Source organism: Equus przewalskii, unplaced genomic scaffold (genome assembly GCF_037783145.1).
Source record: "Equus przewalskii isolate Varuska unplaced genomic scaffold, EquPr2 contig_R1925, whole genome shotgun sequence".
Lineage (NCBI taxonomy): Eukaryota > Metazoa > Chordata > Mammalia > Perissodactyla > Equidae > Equus > Equus przewalskii.
Window position 1 is genome coordinate 1 of NW_027228525.1, and position 7,061 is coordinate 7,061.

A 7,061-nucleotide genomic window follows, 5' to 3' on the forward strand; every position below is an offset into this window, starting at 1 on the left:
AACATTAAAAAATACTATACCTACAGTCTCCTTAAAATTTGGAGAAACACACATTTCTTTGGTAAAATAAGTGAAAAATAATTACCTCATCTTTACATATGAGATAAACATGATATTTATAATGATGCAGTGAATGATATAAAGAATACAACTGTATTTTCTCTGGATCGACAGCAAATTCCTATAAAATCAAAAGAGTTTACAGATATATTTATTTCATGGAGCTAGCTGAGCTAAGAATACTTTTACAAAAGTACTAGACCAAAAGTCTCAATGGAAATCTTAAAAATGATTTCTATGGCTAGGCATTACCCTGTATTAATATCAACAAGAAGCTTATTCAAAAACAGAATTTAAATTGTATTTTAAAATCTTCATTCTTTTTCCCGAATATAAATATACACTATTCCAAAAAATTAAACATTATACAAAAATTCACACAGTAAACATATAATGTGACTTATAAAGCAAAAGAATCCTATAATCTCTTGATTCAGAGATAAACGAGGTTAACAGCATTACAGTTATGCGTTCTTCCATGTCCCCCCACACATATATGAACAACACTAATTTTGTAAAGGGAAGGGAATTATACTATACATATTGTTCTGCAACTTTCTTTTCTATAACTAGTTTTTCACCTAACTAAAACTTGGATATCTTTATCTTTATTACATGTGCGCCCCCAATATAAATTATATGAGGGCGGGGATTTTTGACCATTTTTCACTGTTTATTTGTGGTACTTAGAACTGTATTTGGCACACCATGGGCACTCAAAACTTTTAGTGCAAGAACAAATTAATCTACCTCTTCTTTTTGAAAAGCCCATAGCATTACATTCTCTGAATGACTCTTTATTTATCCAGTCTCACAGTGATGATACATAACTGAACTGCTCTTACAATTCTGCAATGAGCAAATGCATGTTTTTATGCATTTGTAAATATGTTTCTACAGAATGCATCTTTGAGGTGGACTTGATATGTTGCTAAGCTGTTTTCTGAAAAAGCAGTAATTTAGACCATGTTTGAAATTAAATGGATTCCAATTTTAATAATTTGGCAGATGGAATCCACACTGAATCCTATGGGAAGTGTGCACACTCACTTCTCTGTCTGCATTTGCATCCAATGACCAAAAAAACCCACAAAACTATATAAAAAAATATAAATGCAGGCATAGGATGATTCCTTGCTTATTAGTCTATTTAAAAAATGTGTGAGCACCCACTGTCTGCCAGATACTGTGCTAGGCACTGGAGACGAAGACTAACACCAAGTCCCTCTTCCTTAGGCTGGAGCTGCTCATTTCTACCTGAAAAGACTTCACAATTAACAACATGGTAAACTGCTTGCTTATTTCAATGTTTTAAGTAGGAATTATATTAACAACTGGAAAAGGTATACTTACAACAATCAATATATACTCACTTGTGCAGATTTAGTGGCTGTTTTAGAAGTCCTTAGAGTTTTCCTATTATAAGCTCTGCCATTCATTTTGATTTTAGAAATGGCAGATCCCCCACTTTTTGCTTTAGAGTCTCGAGTAATTATTGTTAGTTCAGGAAAACTTTCCAAAGCACTCTTTAAGGTAAAGCAAAAATAATTCACATCAGAAGAAAACTAATCTAAACTATTTCTAGCCATTCAAAATTTATTTTAAAAAATATAGAAATATATACATATGTGTACATACACACACACAAACATATGTGTAGGGGATTGATGGATGTGGTAAATAAATACAATATACACGTACATATACATAAACAGGTGGGTGTTTTAAACATGGCCACAAACTCTTTGCAGCTCCTCCCCTCAAGATGTGGAATCTGTTTCCCCACCCCTTGAATCTGGGCCAACCTCATGACCTGCTTTGAGCAACAGCCTGTGACACTGTGGGGACTCCTGAATGAGGCAGAGAGTTCTTTTGAGTCATGCCTCTCTGGTTTCATGATAGGAGAAAGAGGGACACATGTAAGTTTCTTCAAAGCTCTACCAATTAAACCACTGTTAACACCCTGAAAATTGGCCAAGCCCTGCTATGAAGAATTCATCTGACCCAGGATGAGAACAGAGGAAAACAAGATGCTTCTCTGGCTTTATCACTTCTCTTGCTTCGCTGACCACAGGGAAAGCAGTTGTAAGACAGGAGTCTAAAACAGCCTGATGAGTTTTCTGACCACAATGGCATAGTACTACTGATAATTTAGTGGCCGTGTGGCAGAACCAATTCCAGTCCATTGTTTAAAACCCACAGGCATATTTATGCCCTAACCTAGATGGCAAATCATCTTGAAATAAAAAGCTACAAACACTAACTAAATAATATTTGTAGCTAAATCTAACTAGTTTAAATATTGTTTTAAAAAATTAAAGTGAGTTACCAGTATCATTTATTATTTTGACACTAAACGGGTTCAAGTGCTCCCATTATACTTTTTCTCTTATATTTATTATTCAGAACATAGTTCTCATTCAATAAGCTTAATTGTTTCATAAACAGTTACAACCTTCAAGGCCACTCTCTTCCAAATTCTGTTTGAGTGCCTAAGCACCTGGCATTGTGACCCCTGAAACAGGACATTTTTTAACAGATAGTCTATTTCTCTTTTTTTAGATATAAGCGTAGGAGGGAACTAAGTTTAAGTTTCATCAAATAGAAATAATAGAATCTTTGGCATTTCCTCCAGAGTGAGCTATCATTAATTTCTAGCTCCATTCTCTTTCTTAAATTATTTGTGCTTTTATTACATAGTTTGGTCCTTTCCATATAAAACATGCCCAGGTTTGAAAACTTTTGGGCCCTGAATTACTATTTACAATAAATGGAAATTAAAGACAAAATAAGGATTCCAGATTTGGAAATAATGAACACCAGGTCAATGGAGATGAAAAGAGAATATTTAAATGATCTTTCTAATAAGGACAAGATGACTGGGAGTACATGGATTTCAAATGAAAGCAGAACTTCAAAAGGCTCTAGGATTCCTAAAATCACCAAGATCATCATGGAAAATGGTGCTAATCCTTTCCAAAAAATAGAAAATCTTTTCTAATATACCGTTTGCAATATTTTACATCAAATCATTCTAACTTTTAATAATGTCTATTTTGGCTTTGAAATGCAAGTTACTATAAATAAAAATTATCACAGTTAATAAGACTAATTTCAAAATTAGAAATTTTTTTCTGTGAAATAAGAATATGAAAACTAATTTTTCAGTTTTCATCATAAACTATTGCATAAGTTTTAAATATCTACTGAGTCCATTAAATTCCAAGTGGTGGCTTTATTTTAATACAAGTTACTAGAGAACTGGTTTGACATTCTAAGAACAGTTAGCCCAAACTGGTCATTTTTAAGATTTAGTAAATTTTTAGAAAACACACATCTAACAGCATCCTATTGTCTGAAGAAAACATGACATTTCCCAAAGGACTATTTCATTTGACGACAGCAGTTAAGCAGAAAATACTAGACTGGGAGTCAGTAGACCAAATTCTCCGTACTGGGCTTCTTACTAGCTTCTGACTTGTTTCTCAGCAAGTGCATGTCAGTGAAGAATACAGGACTACCAGCAGAGCTTGGGGTCACCTAGCAGAAGTGAAGTCAAGTTTCACTTTTATGTGGAGTTCAGATAAAATAGGGATGTAAAAAAGCTATACAAATTACACAAAGGAGTTGAAAACATGTCCATGCAAAAGCCTGCACACGGTGCGTATAGCAGCTTTACTGATAAAATTGCCAGGATTAGGGAGCAACCAAGATGTCTTTCAGTGGGAGAATAGATAAAGTGTTGTCTATCCAGACAATGGAATATTATTCAGTGCCAAAAAGAAATGAGCCATCAAGCCATGAAAAGACACGGCAGGGGCCGGCCTAGTGGCCAAGTGGCTAAGTTCACGCACTCTGCTTCGGTGGCCCAGGATCCTGGGTGCTAACATGGCACCGCTCATCAGGCCATGCTGAGGCAGCGTCCCACATAGCACAACTAGAAGGACCTAGAACTAGAATGTACGACTATGTCCTGGGGGGCTTTGGGGAGAAGAAGAAGAAAAATAAAAAGAAGAAGATTGGCAACAATTGTTAGCTCAGGTGTCAATCTCTAAAAAAAAAGACAAGACATCACAGAACCTTAAATGCATATTACTAAGTGAAAGAAACCAATTTGAAAAGGCTACACACTGTGTGATTCCAATTATATGACATTGTAGAAATGATAAAACTATGGAGATAGTGAAAAGATCAGTGGTCGCCAAAGGTAGGAGGGAGGGAAGGATGAGTAGGCGGAGCACAGAGGACGTTCAGGGCAGTGAAACTACTCTGTACGAGACCACAATGATACACACATGTCATTGTACATTTGTCCAAACCCTTAAAATGTACAACAGCAAGAGTGAACCGTAAGGAGATGCTGATAACGGGGAAAGTTGTTCATGTGTGGGGACGGGGTATATGGGAACTCTCTGTACTTTCTGCTCAATTTTGCTGTGAACCTAAAACTGCTCTAAAACTGAAGTCTATTTCAAAAGAAAAAAGCTATACAAATGGAGAAAAAAACTTCTCCCAAGGTAGATATAATCAAATGATTCTAGATGTTGTATGTTATACTTTGAATAAGCTGGAAATTTTTTGACTACTAAGTAGCTTCTATCATAATTTGTCTGACTTTACATTAGCTTATTGTTGTCCTATATTTCTGATAACACCAAAGCCAATTTGTGGTGCCAAGATAAATCAACGGATACACACATGTCCCCTACTATTATGTGAGAATTAATTTTTGCCCAGATATTGAGTAAAGCACGCAAGTAAAGGGAATGTTAACAACTGTGCTAGACCAATTCTCATTACAGGTGAAATGAGAAAATTTTTTAAAGGTTTAGAAGAAAAGCAAGGCTGGAATACAGTAGTTTAAACCAAGTACTTTTGAAAGCATTTGGAAATTATTGTATAGAAGGAAAACTAGAGAAATATAAAAACCTGAAAAATGAATTTAAGCAGAAAAAAGCAAATGATTAACACTAAGAATGTGCTTAATACAATAAAAAGACAAGCTAAACAGATTCACAATGAATAAAAATCAAATTTTTTGTTGGTTGAAAATTTTATGAAACTGAAAATGAGTTTCATAAATTTTCCATCCTATTACGCTTAAGACGATGATTGCCACTGAGTTTTGCTAATAAATCATCTGAAGGAAATACCTTGAATGACTGATCCAAATGGAGATTCAAAAGAAGTGTCTTTCGATTATCATTCAGCATGCTACCTATATTTTTCATATGAGGCAAAAGTAGCTCATGTAAAACAAGATAAAATTTATTGGAATAGGATAAACTATCAACAGAAAAACTTGTTAAAAATCTGTCTTTGGGGGCCGGCCCCGTGGCCGAGTGGTTAAGTTCGCGCGCTCCACTGCAGGCGGCCCAGTGTTTCGTTGGCTCGAATCCTGGGCGTGGACATGGCACCACTCATCCAGCCATGCTGAGGTGGCGTCCCACATGCCACAACTAGAAGGACCCACAACTAAGAATATACAACTATGTACTGGGGGGCCTTGGGGAGAAAAAAGGAAAAAAAAAATAAAATCTTAAAAAAAAATCTGTCTTTGTCTCAAAACATTATTAAGACCTCAGCCGAGTGAGAAAGCAGCAGCGCAGCGTGTTGACAGGATGAAAGCCCTGCGTTCTGACCCGTCCTCGCCTCTAGAATCAACTGACACACGACATGACCGGTGGGCAACTGCCTAATTTCTCCAGACCTCATTTGCCATCTGAACAGTAAGAGTATTACAGGATATAAAGTTATCTAACATTATAAAATTTTATAAAATACTAAGTATGATATTCTTAATTCACTACAGTTTAAGGAAAAGAAAAATGATCAAAATCCAGTGTGAAAAATACAAGGGAAGTGTCAAAAGAGTTATTTCAGAAAAGGAAACTAGAGGTGTGACAAAGATCCTACTCAAAGCTTTGTGCTTTCTTCGTCACCCCTGAAACTTTAAGCTCATTTGAGAAAAGCACTTCCAGAGTGTAAAGATAATTACTTTTGGTGCTGTGTTAAAGACTTTAGAGTACAGACTGTTTCTTAATTCATCAGCATAATAACATATTTTTATAATACTAATGACCTTTCTGAAAATGCATATATAATCCTCAGAATCTGGTTACTAATTTCATAGTTCAATAAAATATTTGGAATACAAACACAAGCACAGTGACCATCAGAAGAACACCTCCTCTAATTGAAGAAAAGGTCCTTAGTGTGCAATGCTCTCTAAGCTCACTAGAACACACCTGGTAGTTTTCTTTCATCTTTCCAGCAGTGATTAAATCAATTCAAATATTACAAGAGTTTACATCTCACAAAAACAAGTTTTAAACATTTGTGGATTATTTTAAAGTATTATAACCGTTAAAATCTTTCCCCCTTATATTGAATGGAGAAAAATCAGAAAACAATGATAAACAGTAGGGAAAAAAGTCATTTAAAATACAACTGTCCGGAAATGACCACTACTAAGAGATGCATATTTTAGAATGCAAGGAGTTTTGATTGACAGGGAAAACACTTAATGGCAAAAAGCCAACATGGGGAATTAACTATTGGGTTTTAATAATGGTTCTTCTACCACTAACTTGTTCTATAACTTCAGGAAATATATTTTATCTCTTTGAACCTTCATCTACAAAATAAATGTTTTGGGGTCAGCCCAGTGGCATAGTGGTTAAGTTTGTGCACTCCACTTCGGTGGCTCGGGGTGTGCAGGTTCAGATCCCAGATGTGGGCCTAGCACCACTCGTCAAGTCACACTGTGGCGGCATCCCACATAAAACAGGGGAAGATTGGCACAGATGTTAGCTCAGGGCCAATCTTTTCGACAAAAAGGTAAATAAATAAATGAATAAATGCTTTAAACCAGGTAATTTCTAATGTCCCTTCCAGCCCTACATGACTCTACAATGACTGATGTACAGATTACCGTCTCTGATTATATGGTCAAAAAAGCAATGGCCCAGAAACTAGAAAACCTTGGACTTTAATCCTTT

General features: G+C 35.6%; 1 long non-coding RNA gene across 1 annotated transcript; it reads right to left on the bottom strand.

The window, feature by feature from the left end:
- Positions 1 to 67: 67 nt before the first annotated feature.
- Positions 68 to 5,346, bottom strand: LOC139081397 (uncharacterized). Its single transcript, XR_011536492.1, has 3 exons — positions 5,214 to 5,346; positions 1,434 to 1,586; positions 68 to 181 (listed from the first exon to the last, which is right to left on the bottom strand). It is a non-coding gene; the product is annotated as an uncharacterized lncRNA (long non-coding RNA).
- Positions 5,347 to 7,061: the final 1,715 nt, after the last annotated feature.